This window comes from Myxocyprinus asiaticus, chromosome 3 (assembly GCF_019703515.2).
Source record: "Myxocyprinus asiaticus isolate MX2 ecotype Aquarium Trade chromosome 3, UBuf_Myxa_2, whole genome shotgun sequence".
NCBI classification, from domain to species: Eukaryota; Metazoa; Chordata; class Actinopteri; order Cypriniformes; family Catostomidae; genus Myxocyprinus; species Myxocyprinus asiaticus.
Window position 1 is genome coordinate 26,455,479 of NC_059346.1, and position 23,331 is coordinate 26,478,809.

At 39.8% G+C, this 23,331-nt stretch overlaps 1 pseudogene; it reads right to left on the reverse strand.

The window, feature by feature from the left end:
* Nucleotides 1-708: 708 nt before the first annotated feature.
* Nucleotides 709-14,197, reverse strand: LOC127417996 (myosin-4-like; annotated as a pseudogene).
* Nucleotides 14,198-23,331: the final 9,134 nt, after the last annotated feature.

Genomic DNA, 23,331 nt, shown 5'->3' on the forward strand with positions numbered 1-23,331 from the left:
CAAATCCTGTCTTTTCATGTTCTTCTAATTTATAAAAATGAGTGCACAATTTTTTACTTAAATTAAATAAGTTATTTTTCAACCAGTCCAGTTGAATGCTTGTGTACTTTTTCTCTTCTCCTGCCATGGCAGCCTTTTGCATACACTTTTCATTCAAACAACTTGCCTTACACAAATTGTAGGTACAATACACTAAACTAGTTTGAGAACACAATATTCAAAGCAGAATTGAGATTTGAGTAACTATCCTATTGCCAGATCGCTGAACATGTCTTGTTATAGTAGTAGATTCTTAACCATTTATCTAGTCACCCAAGTGTGAGTTATAATAGACATTTTAACTAATATATATATATATATATATATATATATATATATATATATATATATATATATATACATATGTATATATACTGTATATACTGTATATGTTAAACTGTAATTGTCTGCCATTAATAAAGGAAGACTTCATGAACAGGCTTGTTCACTAACTTTCCCAGGGAAGCCATTAACTTGAAACCATACTGCACACAAATACAGTAGTTCAGTGATATCTGTCATTAATGTAAGTGTTTATACAGATTTTAAAACATTTCCTTTGAGAATAAAATCACTCTAAAACAAATTCATATGCTGATACAGTATGTACATATTTATTTCAAATGGAATTTGAAGGGTAATTCTACAGAACAATCATATTATATGACTTCAGTAGGTGGTTTTTAGGGTTTCACTCTTCTTTGGCCTAAGAAAGAAAAAAGAAGCAAATTAGACATAAATCATGTAAACAGTCATAAAGCATAAGTTTAATACAACTGTACTACTGTATATATTGCCCCTTTTATTTGCATAGAAAAATGTAGAATAAACTGAACTTAGTAAATGTAAGAAAGAATCTACTGAGTACAGACTGTTTGTTGACCTGAGACCTATATCTGTACGCTCCTCAGACTCTTCCAGCTCATACTGCATCTTCCTCAACTTGGATAGGTGAGCGTTGGCTTGCTCCTCCTAAAAAATTTTTTTTAGCATGTTTATGAACTATGCTATGCTAACATTACATTATGAAGAAAGCGAGCAAATTACAGAATGAAAATGTTCAAACTGATTTTACATACTGCCTCCTCAGCCTGCCTCTTGTAGGCCTTGACTTTCAGCTGCAGTTTATCAACCAGATCCTTGAGTCTGGTAATGTTCTTCTTGTTCAGGTTTTGTGCTGAGGAGCCGAGACATGGTCCCGGCCATTTCAGCATGTAGTTCAGTGTTGTGGCAAGAGGGACACAATGTCTTGTTCCCTCCATCAGGGAACAGAGGTTACGAAAGTAACCAGGACATTCCCTATCTGTCACTCACTCGATGGTGTGTTGATGTAGTGACACTAGGGGTCCCTATACAAAACGCCACAACTAGCTGAACTGTGTTATGTGAACTGGTGGTGTGCCTTGTAGCCAGCACTCGCTGTGTGCCTCGTAGCCAGCACACCAGGCCGTCATGTAACCTCCCCCAACACTCTTATGAGCATCGAACGGTCCTTCGGGAACAAGTTGACTGCCCAAAAAATAGAGAAAGGCTAGCCCAGCCGTGGCCTCTTTTCCTCTTTTTTGTCCCCAAAAAGAGTGGAATTTGTTAACCGACTGGGGGCCAAAAATGTCTACGTCAGTGGGGTGTCACTCCTAAGGGGAAGACACTGCGGAGACCACACCCCACTCAGAGAAAAAAAAGGGGGGGGGGGGTATTTTGAGTGGAAATATGTCACATGGTCTTACCAAGTCTTGTCGGAAGTATGTCATGTGGAGAAGTCCCATGGTAGATCCTACCCGAGGGGGGAGGAGTTTCTACAAACATGGTGACCGGGGGCAGAGGGGCCTCTGCCCAAGGAAGATGCAGTTTACCGGCAGGGAAACGAAGATATCACATGGAGTCACCTACGGGGAACCACCACATGTGGAGCACCTACTTCAGTACAGGGCCTAATTAGCGAAGCCCAGCCGAAGCCTCCGCGACAGAGTGGATGAGCCCGCTCTCCGATGCTGTGCTCGATAGCTCATCATCTTCCCGGGCCCCAAATAAGAGGTTGAACTCGCCCTGAGACGAGCCGGCAGTCTCATCCGAGAGCCTGACCAGGGCAAGCGAGTGTGCTGAGGAATGGGAGGTCTGTGGGGGGTTACCCGGTGGAGGTGGTCCCATTGGAGTCCCCAAATCACCCCCAGTGCTAACCGACGTGACCTCATATCCGTAGGTAGAAGGACCGAGGCGGGGAGCCGCTGGGGTGGCTTGCTTTCTTACGAAGGCAAGCCGCGAAAGCAATGTTGCCATGGTCATGTTCTCGCAATGAGGACAAGACCCATCCACGAACGAAGTTTAAGCGTGGGCAGCGCCCAGACACATAAGACAGCGATTGTGGCCGTCAGAAGCTGTTAGATAACGACCGCAACCAGGAATAACACACAAGCGGAAAGTCATCTTTAAAAAAGACGTTCCGTGTGTGCCGCTCTTTTAGAATTGAAAATATACTCTTTTAGCATATGCTCTTTTTTTTGTTGTTGTTGTTCTGCCAAGGCGCCCAGGGGCGTTCTCTGCACTCCATGGGTGCAGAGGGGGAGAAGCCGCTGAAATGCGCCGTAAATCCAGCAGATGAGGTGAATGAACTCGCTGGATGAATTCAGCTCAATGAATAGAACCGATTGGCTCCGAAGAGAAAATCTGAATGAGTGGTTGCATACCAGCTCCTTTTATACCCGTATGTCCGGGGGAGTGGCATGCAAATTCCACTCGCCAATTCCTATTGGCCTTTTTTCAAAAAGCAGAGGTGTTTGGGGCTCCCAAGAGTGACCCCTAGTGTCACTACATCGACACAACATCGAGTGAGTGACAGATAGGGAACCAGAGAGAGGTCACATACCCTGAGTTGTCCCTGAACATTTCTTAGCTGTTTCTGAGATTCAGCAGCCTGGCGATTGGCATGGCTCAGCTGAATCTCCATCTCATTAAGATCTTCCTCCTCCTTCTTGATTCTCAGGGCATCATTCCTGCTCCTGACCTCAGAGTCCAGAGTGCTCTGCATGGACTCAATGACTCTCTGGCTGTTCCGCTTGATCTGCTCCATCTCCTCAACCTTCTCTGCAAGCTTCCTGTCGATCTCACCTTTGACCTGGTTTAGCTCAAGCTGGACACGAAGAATCTTGGATTTCTTATGCCCCAGGGTGCGCTATGAAATGTGAAAAATAAGTTTTGAATTTCAAAATGAAAACATTCATTAACAGGACAGGATAGTGCCATAGTTTTTAGCAAGAATATAACTAAATAATACATATTCATCTCCAATACTATTCTCTTCAGAAACTCAATTCAGCCTCCTCCAGGGTGGTCTGAATCTCAGACTTCTCAGTCTCCACTGCCTTCTTGACCTTTTCCAGCTCATGAATGCTTTTACCAGTCTCACCTAACTGCTCTGTCAGATACAAGATCTCCTCTACAGAAGAAAATAGTATCAGCAGATTATAAATAGTACATACATTGAATTCCCAATATTGATTTAACACTGTAAGAGTGTTAAAGTTAATAATTAATTGAACAGTTGTGGTCTTACGCTGCAGATTCTTATTTTCTCTAAGTGTCTCCAGCTGATCCAGACTCTCCTCATAGGAGTTCTTCATCTTGAACAGCTCAGTGCTGAGTGTGCGAGCCTTTTTCTGGGCACCTTCCAGCTCTGCCTGATCTTCCTCATACTTCTGCTTCCATTCTTCCAGGACCCTGGGTAGAGATATTTCAGGGTCAGGTTAAACTATTTTTTAAAGAGACTCAAATCAAAGTCATATCACAGAAAGACTTAAATAATTTACCTTGTCAGATTTCCTCTGTTTCTTTTTAAGGTTGGAAGCCAAAGCATTGACTCTCTCTAAATCAATCATGAGGTCCTCCACTTCAATCTGGAGTCTCTATTTGGTCTTTTCCAGAGAGGCACATTTGGAGTTCACTGCCTCAGTGTGTTCCTCTGCCTCTTGCAGATGCTGAGCCAGCTTCTTCCTGTTCTGAATTTGTCAACATTAATCTTATGATGCAAACATTTTCAAATATTAACACGTTTATCAACTCTTCTGATGTTCATACTTGGACTCGTCAAGCTCCTCTGTGCCCTGAATTGCGTCAGTTTTGTAAGGCTGGCACAAGGATGTCTACGCCCAAAAGGCACCATTTCCAGTAAAAGTCAAAGAACTCTGCGAGAACCAAAGTCATACAACTCTCTCACAAAAGCTGAAATCTACACCTGAATATCACCACGTGTGATAAATTGCAAATCGCCTTTGCATTGTTTTACAAAGTAGAAATCTTCACCTGAATATCACCACAGTGTGATAAATTCATTTGGTACACAGTGTTTTCTGTCTGGATATTTAAGGATGGTTGGCAATTGATTTGTGTAGTTTTCCATTGCCAGGTATGTTTCTTTGACTTGTCTTTTATTTTTAGGAATGTTTGTTTATTCTGATCATGTGTGAAATTGGCTTTGATTGATTTTGTAACTTATGTTTTAATTCCTACCTGGCAAATAAATTGTTACTTTTTGATTTATTCTGTATTTCTCCTAAATCATTTATCACCGGTACATTCGAGGGATGCCTTTTGTTACCGCAAACTTATGTCCAGGATAATGATCACTACTGGAGCTTATGAATAGGAGGAAACCACGTAAGACTACCAGTCACTGCTTATCACCGTCTTAGCAAGTTGTATGAAACGTGACTAAATATTATCTGGTTATGAGCAAGCAGTAGGCGACTGAACCAGATGATATTAGTAAACCCTGCAACTGCTGACTATGAACGGGACTGGCGATTTTGTGTTCATGATATCTATGCAATTAATTGGTCGGCATATGACTCTGAGCGACAATCGGGACCCGAATGAAAGAATAATGAAAGTTAGGATGATTCAGAGTAATCAATAACTTAAAAAGATTGCACTAAAAGAATGATCAGAAATCAATTAGAGCTTAAATCTAAATTAGAGGTTCAACTTAAATTGGAGTCAAATTAATATAAAATTGGAGTCAGAAAAAATTAATAACGGAGTCAGGGTCATTCTTCGAGCATTCTAGACTTTTCGTCTTGTGTAAATTTGAAATAACTGTAATCACGTTTCTCTTGAAATTGTTCATCAGTTTCAAGCTGAATGTGTTACTATGTCGGATATGTTTGTCTCTTGATATGGCACACTATGCTATTTACCATATAGCTGCAGTTATAAACTATACTGAGTACAAAATTCCATGTGACTACCAGTAATTTTACACAATTACCAAACTCTCAGTGGTTTTACACAATTAGCATTATCTTTCAGTAACTTTAAAAAGACTGAAGAACTTCATTAGGCCTTTAAAATTCAAGAACACACTTTGCGCCTTGCATCACCTCTTTCTCTGCCCAGCCCCCTTTTCATATTCAAATAGATTTGCATGAAAATACACTTAGTGACATCTTAACTCAAGAAAATGAGAAAATTGCATTCAATTTCATATTGTAATCGCAAAAGCTCTGCAGCTTGAGCAGAAATTTGACCCATGTAAGTATGTGCCTGCAGTTCATTGGGTGTGAACAACATGTCCATCAAAGGCTTTCAGCCTGACCTGTTGCTGTGCACACAATGCACATGCTCGTGCATCTGATACAGGGCCAAATCAAAGGCATGTATTCACAAAAGAGCAGCGAGATGACAAATATCTAATTCCAAAAAACCTCCGGAGATATTTGTAATGACACTGCCAACCGAACAACCTTACAGGCCCTGAAAAATTCTTGCGATTGAATTTCATTGGTTCACTTATCAGTGCCAAGATGGAGGGTATACGGTAGTTTTTTGATGTGCATCAGTGCTGTAAAGACAGTGGCACGTGATAACGAACCAAATCATCTCTCACTGAGAAGCACCAATTAAAATTAAATCTGATCAGGGGAACCATTTTACTGTGTAGACAATGAAAAATGTGTGTGTAAAATGCAAAACATCAGGCATAAATGTCACAACCTTGACAGACCACAGAGATCATAGATGATCAAACATGTGAATAGCACCCTTAAAAAAATGCTAAGTGGTGGTGTAGTGGATTAAAGCACTGAACTGGTAAGTGGAAGGTTGTTGGTTCAATCCCCACAGCCGCCACCACCATTGTGTCCTTGAGCAAAGCAAGGCACTTAACTCCAGGTTGCTCCAGGGCAATTGTCCCTGTAATAAGGGCACTTTAAGTTGCTTTGGATAAAATCATCAGCCAAATGCATAAATGTAACACATCACCAAAAGAGGTGAACTGATTCTTTGATCACAGAGCTGTGTTGAGAGCAATAAAAAAATAAAGCTATGGGCATCAGCTCATTTGAGCTAATGAGTGGAAGGGTGATTAAGATAGCATGAATTCAGAAAGTTCCCCAGCAGAACTGGGGCCTATAGTGCTCACAACAGCAGACTGTGCAGGTTCAACTGCAAGAACAGCTTAAGGTGCTACACACTTCAAACTGCACTAAGATATCAGCAGTAATTCAGATCTCACCAAAGATGCTCAGTCTAATTTGATCTCTGAATCTAAATTTGCATTTGACATTTTAATGGTACAAAATTTTTCTCATAATGACACTAAACTCATAAATGTTCAGTCATTGCATGGCCATTCTGATGCAGTCCAGGTGTCACAAACTCATTGGACTATGAACAGGACTGGCGATTTTGTGTTCGTTAGATCTATGCAATTAATCGGCCGGCATATGATTCCGAGCGACAATCAGGACCCGAATGAAAGGATAATGAAAGTTAGGACGATTCAGAGTAATCAATAATTAAAAAGATTACACTAAAAGCCTCCATGTTGCTGGAGAGATCATCAATCTCCATTTTGCAAGTTCATTTGCCCATATAATCTTTAATCAGTTAAGGTTTAACTTATTTGGCTTGCTGCCCACGGTGGAGGGGCTCAAGGAAGCAGCTTCAACTCGAGCTTTAAATTTACTCCCCACCCCCCCCCCCCACCCACCCCACATTAATAGCAGATGATTACGTGGGGCATGATGCCTATGGTAAGGGTGGAGTTGGGGAGGTAGAGGGATGCTGGAAATGTAACCATTACATTTATACACACCTGCAATGGAACCAAAAGGTTTGTTAGGAAAACATGACAATTTTGTTTGCACGCACCTGTAGGGGAAGCAAATGTTTAGTTAGGAATATGTAACTTTATACATACCTGTAAGGGAAGAAAAAGGTGAGTTATGAAAACATAACTTTATTACGTTTGTCATGTCGGGGCACTACTGCGGCAGTATCAGAAGCAAAATGAGTACTGCTGTGGCAGTATCGAGCATAGGCAGGAGCTGCTGCAGCAGTATCAAGCATGGTCGGGAACTGCAGCACAGTATCAAATGGGGCACTGCTGCGGCGGTATCAAGTGGGGCGCTGCTGCGCCAGAGTCAACTGGGGCACACATGGCTTTATTACGTTTACACATGCCTGTAAGGAAAGCACAAGGTTATTTTGGAGGTCATATCAGGCTCTATTTATTATGTGTTGGGCTCATTTTAACCATAAGCAAAAGAAATGCCAATGCAAAGGCTAACGGGAAATGCTAAAGGCTCTTAAGATTGCTGCACCACCACTGCACTCGAACGGGAGAGCCCACCCTGTGATTTCAAATGGGAGAGCCTGCATTGCGATCAAACGGGAGGGCCCACACTGCGATTTGAACGGGAGAGCCTGCAACCAATGCGCTGAGGCTCACACTGCATTTGAATGGGAGAGTCCACACTGCAATTCGACGGGAAAGCCTGCATAGCGTTTGAACGGGAGGGCCCACACTGCGATTCAAACAGGAGAACCTGTGGCCAAATTGCATAGGCTCACACTACGTCCGAACGCGAGAGCCCACACTGCATTCGAATGGCGGGTGGTGCAGAGTAAAGAACCTTGCCGAATTGGGGTTTGCGATGGGTATATATTTATGAGCTATGCCCCTAGACTTTTATAAGAGGAAACATGGTTGCAGTGTTGTGGGAGATTTAGTGGGACAGGCTGAAAGGTTCCGCGGTTGCGGCACATGGACAACACATTTGCGCTGCTTTGTGGTGTCATGGGAGTTTGTCGCATGGCGGAGGTTTAGACGCACGGCCTAAAAGACACCACAGTTGTGGCACGTGGACAGCACATTTGTGCTGCTTAGGGATGTTTTGAGCCAATGGCAGAGGCACATATGGCTTCCTTAACAACTAAAATGTTTGCCATTTTTGGCTCCTCGGTATGTATTGGTGAAGTCTTGGAAAGACACCTAGATAGAGAAAGCGAAAGGTAAACCTGCATACAATCCAGTGACAGGAATTTAAATGGGCTTTCGCAGAGTCCTGCTGGATGTAATATTGGTGAAACCCCTGCGGAAGGCACAATTTCAGGCGTTGCTGTAGAAAAGACAAAATAGTCATATTTAGGTGAAACTTATACTAGGAAGACATTTCACAACCCTGTAAATAAGAAATAATCTGTGAAAAGTTAGATCCATGGCCACTGGAGAGTGGGCTGCACTTGCGCTGGAAGAGGGAAAACTTCTGCTAATGCTTATTTGAGGGGAAAGCATGCGGTCGATGTTTCGGAGACATAAGTCTAGAGAGAAGAGAAAATAAATATTAGTGACATTTAGAAACAATAATGTGACCAACAGCATACAATTATCTAAGAATAAAGAGTGCAGCATACAGAAATGCAGGACAAATGGTCTTCCTGTGAACAGCTTTAAAAACAATGTGAACAACAGCATAAAATAATCTGAGAAATAAAAGAGCTTTAGCGCTGCACTGCAAACGGAAATGCAGGAGAAAATGGACTTGCAATCATTATTCACTTGTGGCCATTCACTCCTTAGGAGTACTGTATGACCACCACCTGCTGTACAATATACGTCTTGCATGATTGATGTATCTGCATTGCAATAGTTTTGTGAGGAGATACTCTGTACCCCAGAAATTCAGAGAGAGAGAGCAAGAGAGAGTGAGCGAGAGAGACCGCTGAAGCACCGCTAAGAGGAAACACCTGTGCGTTATAATGGGATTCAAACAATCAAGCGAAAGACAAATTGAAAGATTAGATGGGCTCGCTCCTCCTGAACTTACATTTAGGAAATTCATTTTGTATTCACTCTTCTCCTTCTCAAGTTTCTGTTTGACATGCTGGCGGTTGTTCATTTGCTCTGCCAGCTCAGCCACACTGTCGGACTGCTTCTTGCGGAGGGCAACATCAGTGGCTTCATGCTGGAGGGTGACCTCTTTAAGATCACGATGCAGCTTCTGGAATTCAGCCTCACGCTTCTTATTCATCTCAATATGAGCAGTAGTTGCTCCTCCAGCCTCTTCAAGCCTCTCACTAATCTCCTCAAGTTCCCTGGAGAGATCAGATGTCTGCTTCTCCAACTTTGCACAAGCTGCACACTCAGCCTCGATCTCTTCCGCCAGCTCCTCAATGCTAACCTTCAAGGGCAAGTAATTAATAAACTTCTGATCTTGATTTTTCTAAAATACAATTAATAATGTAACATCAGAGTCCAAAAAATACCTGAAGCTCCTTGCTCTTCTTCTGGAATTGAGCTCCAAGAGATTTTTCATCCTCAATCCTGCTGAAGAGCTGGCTTTTTCAAAGTCTTTCCTGTGGGTGTTCAATAATAACTTGTTTGTAAAACAATAACATACATAAAACAATATAACACAAACATAACAATATAATATCTAATGATTTTATGTTTTTACTTCAGTTTTTCCTCAGTTTGCTGCTTGTCATTCTCCAGGTCCATAATGGACTCCTGGCCAATTTAGGGTCTCCTTCAAGCTTTCTCTTGGCTCTTTCAAAATCCATGCAGAGCTTCTTCTCTTGTTCAAGGGAACCCTCAAGCTATGGGAAAATAATAAATACATGTTCAAAGCAAAATTGTGAATTTAATTAATTAAGGACATGTTGAAATAGTAACTCACGTCATCAACTTGCTGCTCAAGCTTCATCTTGGCTTTGGTCAGGGTGTTGACTTTGTCCTCCTCTGCCTGGAGATCATCCAGAGTCTACTGATGTGCCTCTTGGAGGGCTTTCTTCTCCTTTGTAAGATTGCCAGTGCTCTCGTCCTATGCTGTCTTTTCCTCAGTCAGGTTCATGATCTGTGTGATGTTTGATACTAAATTACTTCCTTTTGTTATAATTAATATTCTTGAACAAAATGTAGGTGCAATTGAAATGTAATAAAATATTAAATCAACTCTGTCACAAACCTTATTTTCAGTAGCATGTTTCTCCTTTTCAACTTTAGCCAAGGTGAGCTCCAGGTCATCAATATCTTTCTTCAGCTCAGAGCACTCATCCTCCAGTTTCCTCTTTTGACTGTGAGTTCAGCATTAATTTCTACCTCATTTTTCAGTCTCCCAATTATCTCTTTCAGTTTAGTTCAAATCTATACTTGTCATGATTAACATCAATGGATCCCAGGAGTCCTTCTTGTTGTCCATAAACTATCTCTCAGGGATAACACTGGCATTCAGCACCTTGTATCTGTGGAAGATTTATTGAGATAACCCTCCAACAGGAAGTAGTATTTACATGCAGGCCTATATACCTCTGTTTGAAGTCACCATAGAGGATTCTGCTGGGGAAGCCATTTCTGCAAATTCTGATACCTTCAAGTACACCGTTACATCTCAGCTGGTGGATAACCAGGAAGTTCTCCATGAGACCTATAAAGAACAGCTTACATGTTGAGCTCAATTCATGAACATTTCACATGACCATTATCATATATTGTGCTGATGTCAGAATATCACTAAGCCCTTTATTACTCTACCTGGAGTCTTAGATTCATTGGGAATCAGACAAAGCACAAAATGAGGATGAGTGCTCCTCAAGTTGGTCATGAGCTTGCCCATGTTCTCCTGTGGAAAATATAAAGAAGTTTTCTCATTTTCTTTCAAACACAGCAATATTGTTGTCATATCAAGTTTAAAATCCTCTATACGTACCCTGAACTGGGAGGACACAGTCTGCATGGAACCACTCTTCTTTTTGCCTCCCTTTTTGCCACCGACAGTTCCTGCACAAACATTGAAATAATGACCCAGATTGTTTAATTCAATAATTATTAAGCATTGCATTAGTTCAGGCAGGTCACTTCAGTCAGTCTTTGCGGTCAGTTGAATTATGATGGTAACAAATATCAGAGCGATTCTTTTTAAGTTCTTCATTCTTCAGCTGCCTTTTTATTGCATTGCCCCAGGTTGATTTAACACCCCCTACATCCCCAGATCCACATCTTTTCTGAAAGCACTTTTGTGAAATATTTGTACCAAGTTGTAATGTAATTGTGCAGTGAATTGCTGCTCTCCCCTTTCTCTTTAAGCATTGCTGCATTGATGAGCAGGGTTTGCCCAAAACAGAACCATGCCAACAACAACAGATTGCTTCCAATTAATTAAAATTATAATAAAGATATTTTTCGATAAAAAGTGATCCTGACAGAACTATATTTTAAATATGCACTTGTAATAAATACACTTACCCTCAACAGGCGGGTAGAGAGTAGCCAGTATTTTGACAGAAGACCTCTAGTACAGCTGCACAACAGTCTCATTAATTGGATCCTTGTTCTTGTCCAACCAGCAAGCGATGTTGTAATCCACAGTTCCAGCATAGTTAACCAGAGAGAAGTGGGTCTCAGCTTTGCCTTTGGCAGACTTTGGTTTCTGGAAAGCTGCACACTTGCCAAGCTTGTTCTGTAAGTTGTCTTAGCTGGCAACTCTTGTTGCTTGACACTTGAAACTACTACATACCTGTGGCACGGTTTGACCTTTGGTCATACTCATTTCCGACCTTCACTCTGGGGTAGCAGAAAGCCTTCAGAATATCAGCAGAGTTCAAGCCCAGAAGGTAGGCGACTTTGTCAGCCTCTGCAATTTAATTTTTATACAGAAAATTGATCATGTTTCTTGCTTCAAAAAACAAAACAAAAAACATCTTAATGCAAATAAAGATCCCTCAAAGCATTTTTGTTAACAAATAAGAACTATTTAGTCTCACCCTCTGTGCCATCAGGCTCAGCCTGCTCCTCACGCTGCTTCTGCTTGAAATTCATGTTGCCAAGATGCAGCACAGCTCCAGTAAACTTGTAGATAACCATCTTCTACTCAGCACTAACGTCCAGTATGTCAATAGCAGCCTAAAAATATATATATTATTTTCAGTATATGCAGTAACAATTAAGAGACATACTGTATATTTCAGTTGTTCTTAAAACTTACATCAGTTACAACCAGCTCATCTTTATCATCAAAGCTTGCCACTGTGATCTGACCTTGACTGCACATGGGGAAGTCATAAGGGTTGGTTGTGATGAATTTCATTTCTGTAAAATAAGCAGAGTGCTCATCACCAAGCCTTTTACAATATACACTGACATTTCAAAATGAAACTGAAAAACATTTGTGCAGCTACCAATCAGCTCAGGCTAATGGTTGGTCATCATCTGGTAGAAGATGTGGTAGCCTCTCTCATCTGGAAGCTGGAATGTCACTCTAGACTTCAAAAGACGATCTGATGAGAGAATGTAATGAAGTCATGTTCTGAAGATTGATAGACAAATAAAAATATACAGATTGATAAATTAAAAGCATATCCACGTACATGCCTCAGTATCAGCACTAGCCAGTTTTCCAGTGGTGCCAAAGTGAATTCTGATGAATTTACCCTGTTTAAAACAAAATAACATCTGAGTTGCTATTGTGCAAAGACACAAGGCTATATAAAATATCAACAAACTTCTCAGGCAACAGTGTATAGAAAAATGTAATAGAACCTACCAATTGTACTGCATGTAAATAAAAACTAGTGAACTTACAAAACAAGAAGAGTTGTCATTTCTCACAGTCTTGGCATTACCATACGCCTCAAGCAGAGGGTTGGCTGCAATGATCTGGTCCTCAAGAGATACCTGTTTCGTGCCAAGGATTTACATTTATTTTCTGTCTCATGTTTGTAGTCAGTGATTGGCATATTGCAAATTCAGCTGACAATGCTCAATATAGTAATCATATTTTTTGAGACACTGTATCATTTAAAATAATATATTTCACATAAAGATATGAACATAGTTTTATATATCATACCTGCATTTTGCCAGAAGCTTGCTCTTTCTTCTTCTCACCCACCACTGCAACTGTGACAAAGTACTGGATGAAATGTTTGGTGTTCACAGTCTTTCCAGCACCAGATTCTCCACTGGTATATGAGAGATGATAAGACAGAAGATGATCAGACATGTACAAGTTCCATGAGAAATTTTTTTTACAGTTCTTTACATCTCATAGAAGTAGATATATATGTAATAAGGACAGACTGGTTCTCTCTGACTGTAAATTCAAAGGCAATAACTTTTTGATGAAAAAGTAATTGTTTGATGAAAACTAAAGAGCAGTATTCCACATATCAGAATCACCTTTTTATAATCTAGTTCTTACCAGTAAGCATGAATTGATAGGCATTGTCAGAGACAGAGAAGATGTGGGGTGGGGCTTCCATATGCTTTTTGCCTCTGTAGGCAGACACCACTTCTGCATCATACACTGGGAGCCACTTGTAGGGGTTCACAGTAGCACAGAACGGTCCAGAGTATGAAATGAGCAGAGAAGTTGTCAGATTACAGCATCATAGTAAAAATGAACTTGAATGCTGTTTTACGTAACTTCTTAACTCACATAGATCATCCATGCTGCATAACGCTCTTTGAGGTTATAGAGCACAAAGGGTTCATTGAGATGGGTCATTATGGCCATGTCCTCAATGTTGTCAAACTTGGGAGGATTAATTGGGTGGACATCATCCTCCTTAGCAACTCACTCCTATAAATGTCACCCAGCATATATTGATTTATCAAGACTATGTAAATGATTGGTTTGAGATGAGAATTCCATTTTTTTATGAATTGTGGAAAATTCACCTCCTTAGTGTCAAGCACAATAACGGTGACTTTGCCACCACCTTTGCTCTTGATTGTTCCTTTGACATACAACTGTTTGGGATCAACCACAAAGCAGGCAGTCTTAGCATCAAAGGGATTGCTCTGAGCCTCAATTCTCTCCTTCTCAGGTTTGCAGAGGTAAATGGCAGCCTTGCCATAAATGGCCATCTCTGCATCCGTACTCATGGTGGCGGCTTACAAAAAATGGAAAAAGAAGCACTATAGTAATCAAATATACAATTCATACACTGTTTTCACTAAGAGTCTCACTTAGTTTAGCTGTTTATTACTAAAATGCAAATGTCAACAAAGGGATACAAAAAATTGTGTGAAAACACTTGTTCTTAATGGAGTCTTTGATTAAATGAACACAAATACATAGATGAAGACAAAATGGAAAAATATCCTTTTAAATCCATGTTTTCTCTCTTATTCCCAGACAGTTCTGTATACCACATATTTAGATTTTATACATGTGTGGGAAAATGTCAGGAATCAAAATTTGGCCACAGAAAACATAAGTCTCATTTATCAAAAACATCAGCACAGTTGACATATGACAAAAAGCTGACATTAGCATACATTCATACATTTGACAGCAGACTGCTTATCCATCTGCATCTTCAATGAAGCAATGTAATGTATGGGCCACCTACCTTCCTTCTCCTAGAGACCAGATGAAGCTTCTACCGACCAGTCAAGAAATACAGTTAAACATAAACTACATTTAGTCATAGGATGTATCTCTGCATGTGAATGTAATGTACTGTGTGTATGTACACTGTAAACACCAGAGCATTTTAATTGTATATACAGTGTATTATAACAAATTTGATATCAAATTAATAATATATTATTAAAAAGTTATTAAAAAATAACAGCTGGAGTGTTATTTTTATTTGTATTTTTTACAATCTCAGTCAACACCATTATCAGTGCTTGAGCATCTTACCACAAGCTCTAACCCCTCTAGTCTCTGCTGAGGCTTGTTGTGATAACCTTCCAGGCCCGGTTCTACGAGGGTGCTTGAGGGTGCTGAGCACCCTCAAACGAACCTTAGAGCACACTCAATTACAGACCAGGGCAAACTACTGCCCGCGGGTCGATTTATCATGAACGTTTTTTATTAGATCTTTCATTTATGTGGATTTGGGACCTATCGCGTTCCATAAGCTTTTAATATGCTCAGGGTTGCCAGATAATAGATGCAAAACCCCAATCAGAGATTTATACATGCACAAATAGGAAATATTTCCCCTCATGTCATACTTAATTTATGCAATCTGGCATCCATGCATGCGAGTGCGCGCGCTTTCTCCTCTTCAAAAAAAAAAAAAAAAACTCTTAGTGCTCAATAGTGCAATATAATGCTCAAAGAAAAGCGTGATGCAGCCACTCCGTGTCCATTCATGATGCTGTGTGTGCTATTTAGTGCCAAGTCTGCAAGCAAACCTTTTTAGTGATGAACTTTAAACAGCTCTAAACAGCTGTTTAGAGCTGTTTGGGCTGTCTGGGCTTAAACAGCTCGTTGTGCCACTGGATCCTGGACTTCCTGTCAAGCAGACGCCAGGTGGTTAGAATGGGCAGTAACATCTCCTCATCACTGACCCTCAATACTGGAGCCCCACAGGCCTGTGTTCTCAGCCCACTCCTGTATTCCCTGTACACACATGACTGTGTGGCAACACATAGCTCCAGTGCCATCATTAAGTTTGCTGATGACACGACGGTGGTAGGTCTGATCACTGACAATGATGAAACAGCCTACAGAGAGGAGGTGCACACTCTGACACGCTGGTGTCAGGAGCACAACCTCTCCCTCAATGTCAGCAAGACAAAGGATTTTGTGGTGGACTTCAGGAGAAGAGAAAGAGAACACAGCCCCATCACCATCAATGGAGCACCGGTGGAGAGAGTCAGCAGCTTCAAGTTCCTCGGTGTCCACATCACTGAGGAACTCGCATGGTCTGTCCACACTGAGGCCATTGTGAAGAAGGCTCATCAGCGCCTCTTCTTCCTGAGACGGCTGAGGAAGTTTGGAATGAACCACCACATCCTCACATGGTTCTACACCAGCACTGTAGAGAGCATCCTGACTGGCTGCATCTCTGCCTGGTACGGCAATAGCACCGCCCACAACCGCAAAGCCCTGCAAAGGGTGGTGCGAACTGCTAGACACATCATCGGAGGTGAGCTTCCCTCCCTCCAGGACATATATACCAGGCAGTGTGTGAAAAAAGCTCAGAGGATCATCAGAGGCTCCAGTCACCCGAGCCATGGGCTGCTCTCACTGCTACCATCAGGCAGGCGGTATCGCAGCATCAGGGCCCGCACCAGCCGACTTCATGACAGCTTTTTCCCCCAAGCAATCAGACTTCTGAACTCTTGATCTCTCACGATCAATATACATCAGCACTGCACTTTATTGATCTTATTATCTCACACTGGACTGTCATAAATTATTATATTCTCTCTTAACAACACACTGGCAACTGACTATCGACCGACAGCCTGAATGTCAATACAGTACAATACAACCTACTGTACATTTTATACGTACTATATATACTATTTTTTATTGTATAATGTGTATTTTATATTGTGTGTATTGTATACTTTACATTGTATGTTATTATTTATATATTGTGTTGTGTGTAATTATGTGTATATTAGATTTTAAATTTTGTTGTGTAAATTTGATGTTTATTGTAGATTGGTATATGTCTCATCACTGTCATGACTGCTATGTTGCTCGGAACTGCACCCAAGAATTTCACACACTATTGCACTTGTGTATAGGGTTGTGTGACAATAAAAGTGATTTGATTTGACTTTAGTAAAATCCCAATAGATCTTTGCATCATTCGCACATGGAGGGGACACGTGAGCAAAACCAAGTGAGAGAGGAAAATGTTTGTTCTTTGTGTTTTATGAAATGCTGAAGTCCCCCACACCTGTATGTAAATGTTAATCTGGCAGTAATCATTTATCAGTGTAATGCAGCCTGTTTTATTCAGTTGTGTGCTGAATGGGATGCCAAATAAACCATTGAATGAGACTCACATCATGATCCATGAGCATCTAAACAGGTTGATAATATTCTGAGAATAAAACAAATGTGTCCACTTTGCGGCCAACTTTAAAATAAGCCTTTAGAATCTATAATTTCCGAATATTTAGTTTTAATTTTAATGAGACTCCTGATGTAGAGTGTTAAATTGAATACTAAATTATCACTACATTGAAGTATGGTAAAATAAACAATTAATAATTTTACTCAGTCTTAAGTTCAGTTTTACTAACACGTGATAGAAATGTAGCAGCAACACTTCAAGCAATCGCAGAATGGTCCCATCAGAATATGCTCCAGAAAATTGTGCATCATTCATTGAGTTCATGAGTGCACTACTACTTCTGGGATTAAAAGATAAAACTATGCAAACATTTTTATCTTCTCTTTTCCATGTTCTACTTAATGGCTGATGTGGCCCCTGTACCAAAATAATCACACATACCTGCTCAATTGAATATGTAAGACTAATACTGCAAACACACAGTAATCCTTGCAGTTTGTGAACACACAATTGCTGCATCAAAACACGTATGATTGTGCAGATCAGTATGTCCTAATCTGCAGGCGCAGCATGTTGCTGTAATTTTCAGCGACAGATCATGTGAAAAAAAAAGAAGCAATAAATGTTTTGTACATAAAAAAAACTGTTATTTACGTTGTTTTAGTAGCATTTAAACATGATTTAACATATTTTTTAAAATGTGTAATTACGATAGGCTACATCTTCACTTTATACAGAGCACCCACACTATTTTCAGAAGCACCCTCAGTGATTTTGATCTGGAACCGGGCCTGTCACCTTCACACATATATTGAGGCCGACTTGTGCACTAAGCACATGCTATATATGCTATATATAAATGCTATATATAGACAAGCATTAAAGTCTTAATGTATGATAAGATGCTTTGCATTCACATATAGAAACAGATATGACAGCCTTTCAGTAATGACAAACTTGTGTGTTAATATCTGCACAAAAATAAATAGTTCAATAAAGTCCCCACATTCAGATTAAATAACAAGTGATAAATTAAGTACAACAAATCTAGAATACATAGTTATATTCATATTATAATATCTACAGTATTTACATTTATACTCATTCAGATCAACTTGACTACCAAGAAAAATAATTTCTGTTTATTGAACCTAGATGGGGGGCATGCATACCATGGCTTTTAATAAGTCAGGAATTATTTCTCGAATTGGAATATAGATTTCAGAAAGCTTCATGAGAAACAAAAATGACACATTTAAGATCTCTATTTTCATCACAAGCACAGACACTTAATTTAACAGGCAAGCTATAAAAAAGTATGTAAAATATTTGAAATGCAATATACCATAAAAGTTCACTCCCAATGTATGACATGGGTATCTATTTATACCTTGTGCCAACTGATGCTTTTGATGATTGGGATGGTTAGACTTTATCACCTGACAAGGGGATAGTTTCTGTAAGATTGTCACAATAATTATCTGCATCACTTCCGGGAAAGTCAAAGAACTCTGCGAGAACCAACGTCATAAAACTCTCACACAGAGGAGCATCTCCACCTGAGAAAACACACCCCACTGATTGGGAACCATAAAACGCAAATCACACTCACATCTGCTCTCTCTCTCTCACCTTAGGTCACTTTAAGGACACTAAAAACTAAGTTATGACTTATCCTGTTCTGTAATGTAAAAGGTTTTCTGATCATACATGTTTGGTATCATTCAAGAGGTCTCAGTGCAACTGGTAAAATGGTCTCATTCCCTTTCAGCAAAGTCAAATCACAAGTAAGAGTTCAGAACTTAAAAAAATACAGTATTCTATCCGGGGCATGCCCCTCCCAAGTCTCACACAGAGACCAGATGCTGTATGCAGATTAGGTGTATTCTTTGTAAACATCAAACAACCTACTCAATCAAAGGTCGACTTACAACTCCCTAAATTGTAAACCAAATCCTAAATAACATCAAACACACACATCTGAAATAACAATGGAATCGTTTGGTACTTAAGGAAGGATGGCAGAGAAGCTCAGGGAATCTGTAAATCAGATCTCCCATGCTTCGTCGTTTGCATGTAGTTTTTTCTCTACCAGGTATTTCTTATTATTGATAAATGTTTGAAGGAATCTGTAAATCAGATCTCCCATGTTTCGTCGTTTGCATGTAGTTTTTTCACTACCAGGTAATTGCAATTTGTATTTCTTATGTTTGGTAAATGTTTGAATGGAATACAACTTTAAATATATTATTATGTTTGGTTCACTGATAGCTTTGAGTTTGATTTATTATATTAATTGGATTGTTTGAATGTATTACTATTACCTGGTAAATAAATTGTTATTATGATTCATTCTGAAGGACTGTTTTCTAGTATATTTCTTGTTAACTACAAATCTATGGTCAGAGTTGGCTTAATTAAGCTACTTCAGAAGTAACCCATTAGTTAAGTATGTAAGAGGCTAAACGGTAAACCGAGAACCTATTATAGAACTTAGCCAAGTAGAATTAAATGGGAATACTAAATGTAGGACCAAGAACCTGTAAAACAGGACTTAATTGACTGGGGTTAAATGGTAAACCGAGAATCTATAATATAACTTAGCCAAGTAGAATTAAATGGGAATACTAAATGTAGGACTGAGAACCTGTAAAACAGGACTTAATTGACTGGGGTTAAACGGTAAACCGAGAATCTATTATAGAACTTAGCCAAGTAGAATTAAATGGGAATACTAAATGTAGGACCAAGAACCTGTAAAACAAGACTTAATTGACTGGGGTTAAACGGTAAACCAAGAATCTATTATAGAACTTAGCCAAGTAGAATTAAATGGGAATACTAAATGTAGGACTGAGAACCTGTAAAACAGGACTTAATTGACTGGGGTTAAACGGTAAACCGAGAATCTATTATAGAACTTAGCCAAGTAGAATTAAATGGGAATACTAAATGTAGGACTGAGAACCTGTAAAACAGGACTTAATTGACTGGGGTTAAACGGTAAACCGAGAATCTATTATAGAACTTAGCCAAGTAGAATTAAATGGGAATACTAAATGTAGGACCAAGAACCTGTAAAACAAGACTTAATTGACTGGGGTTAAACGGTAAACCGAGAATCTATTATAGAACTTAGCCAAGTAGAATTAAATGGGAATACTAAATGTAGGACCGAGAACCTGTAAAACAGGATTTAATTGACTGGGGTTAAACGGTAAACTGAGAATCTATTATAGAACTTAGCCAAATAAGACTAAACGGATAAAGCCGAGAACCTATAAGGACTTAGTCTAAAACTTACTAATATCTGAAACTAATGAATTTGTAGTTAAAGGACCTGTGTCTGACCAGCACAGGACCCAAATAACATTGAAATAACAAATGCAGTCTAGAAGAGAGAATTACTAAAATTCAGAGCATAGATACATCAATGAGGTTTTTCATGATTGGATTCAGATGAAATAAAGAAAAGAATTAATGATAAGATTAATAAAAAAACATGGAACTCAAATCAAATAACCAAAGTATTATTTAATGTCGCGCACGATAAGACAGAACACGCAGGAGACCTTCAGCCACGCCATTGGATACCGTCCTTGGGCCAGTGGGTGACTTCCCCTTTACAATTCAGTGTTTCAGTCATTTGCCATGTCAGCAAAACTGCAATGTTTCCATTTATACTGTATCACTCTCTCTTGGTCTCTTTTATGTCACTCCCTGTGTCTCAATAATTTTCCTAGCTCATAAGGAGGAGGTTGGTTCATTAACTTAAGTTCAATACACTATCATTTGGCCTATAGATTTTAGCTAATATAGGGGATCTTAAGACTTAATTAGGGTGAATTATAAATATTCTATTAATGTGTTCTTGAATGATTGTGGTTGGTCTCACTATTGTGACATTTGTGAGGGGGAAAAAACAGGGATGTTAAAGTGTGTAGCATACTCGATTTAAATGAGAGGAGATCCGATCAGTTATTTAGAGCTTATACAGTACATTCAGCATGAGATAAAAAAATAATAAATAAATAGATATTGTATTGTTCAATATTCAAATTCCAAAGGCATTGCCTTGCAGGAACATAATGCTTCAGTAAAGAATCTAAAAAGAAACATTAGACATGGAACTGTTTTGACACTATGTGCAACCTTGTCATAGTGTGTCCCGGAAAGGATCAAGGGGAGGTGATAGGAAGGCACAGGATTCACAGTAATAATCCAAAAAGGTGTTTTTATTGTGATCAGTGGTAAGGGTGCTCATTTACACATAAAGTGAAAAAAAAAATAGAAAAATACTATAAAAAAGGAAAAAAAGAAAAAAAATGATATGTACAAACACTAAGATTCAGTGTTAACTTGGTCGACTCCCTACAACAAAGAAAAATGCTTAGCCCAGCAAAACCTCACTAAGACACTTTCCCCTCCTCTCTTCCCATGGTCAAAGGCAGACTGACTTAAATCTAGGGTGGCCAGACGTCCTGTTTTTCCCGGGACAGTCCCGTATTTAAGCACTTTTTCAAGTGTCCCGACTAATTCTGAGAAAATCGTGTTTTGTCCCATATTTCCCCTCTCCTAAAATTTCACTATCACCTATGCGGCTTGCTCAGTCATGTGAGTATTCTAATCAAAGGTAGCCAAGGATACGGTTTGTAAAACATATAAAATCACACTGTGTTATTTGAAGTACATGATTGGATTAAACTATGCAATCACAATCCCCTATCAATAGACGTCCAGTTAGTAAACTGACTGAAGAGTCCGTTTGAAAGAGCACATAGATGATATTGCAGCTGGAAAAATGTCAAGGAAGCGTGCATGTACATTTAATGAGGATCTTCAAAAAGAGTTTAAATTTCTAAAAAAGGACTCACAGACAGAAAAGTGAGGTGTGAGATTTGTGGAGCTCGCTTTTCCATTGCCCATGGAGGCCGCACCGACATCGCGCAGCATGTTCATACAAAAAAGCATGTGTATGCTGCTAAAAGTAAGTGTGCCACACCAGGTGTAAGTGATTTTTTTTGTGAAGCAAAGTTCAGAATCTGACAAGGTGCACGCAAGTGAATGACTTTTTGCTTATCATTCTGTTGTGCACTGCCTTAGCTTTGCACATTCATGACCTGAGAAAAGTCTTGCAGGCCAGGCTGGAGAAATCATTCATACCCTCTGACATTAAAAAGCAGTTGGATGCCCTGCTTAAAGCTGGTGACATGCGAGCTGATGATTTCTTTTGTGCAGTGAGAGGCTTTTATTCAGCATCGGTGGGTTACCTCCAAAATTGGAGCCGCTCATTGGAGAACACAGAAAAACTTGAGTGGGCCCTACTGAGAGACATCCCAGAGTGGAAAGACATTCAGAGCAGCCTCAAACACTTCTACTCCAGAATCCCCGCTCTCAGTTTGATTGACGAAACCACGATCTTTGATGAGTGGGCTTGCATTAAAAATATTGTCACTCGTCGCATCACTGAGTGGAATATGAACAAGACGGCTGTGTCTGAGAGATGGACGACGTTTTTCGTGAGCTGGAGAGCAAGACCATCAACGTCGGAGTCTCAGCTAAGGTCATGGAGTTTGTTTTATGTCTGCCTGTGACATCTGCATCTGTGGAGTGTGTGTTCTCATTAATGAATGCAGCATGGACACCAGATAAATCTCGACTCAGTGTAACAGTCATAAAGGCAATGCTTTTCATACGTCTTAATTTTGAACTGGACTACTCTGCATTTTACGATAAACTCTTGAAAGACAAGCGCACTGAGAAAAATTGCTGCCAGCGAAAAATAAAACAACAGTTACAGATATGGATGCACCCTCTACTTCGCATTGATCTGCACCTAGGTAAGGATACATCCATTTCATTTTTGCTGGGAGGGGGCTGTCCCATTTTCCACAAGCAGGAATCTTGTCACCCTAATTAAACAGAAAAATTTTGCCACATCAATTGAGGGTCTAAACCATTCAATGGGGAGTGAAGGTAAACGAAACCCTAAAATATGCAAAACATACATACAGGGACAAAACAAACATTATCAAAGTAAGAGGAAATCAAGAGCAATTCACATGCAAATATACATATATTTAAACTACATCTCAAAACTCAAAGGCAACAATAAAGGCAATGTTTCCCCCCTACTGGTAAAATGGACTCCCCCTTAGCGGAGGGCACTAGGACACGCCCCTCCTAGGAAGAGTCACTGGAAGCAGGAAGAGGTTATAGAAACACAATTTGCAACTGATTAAATGG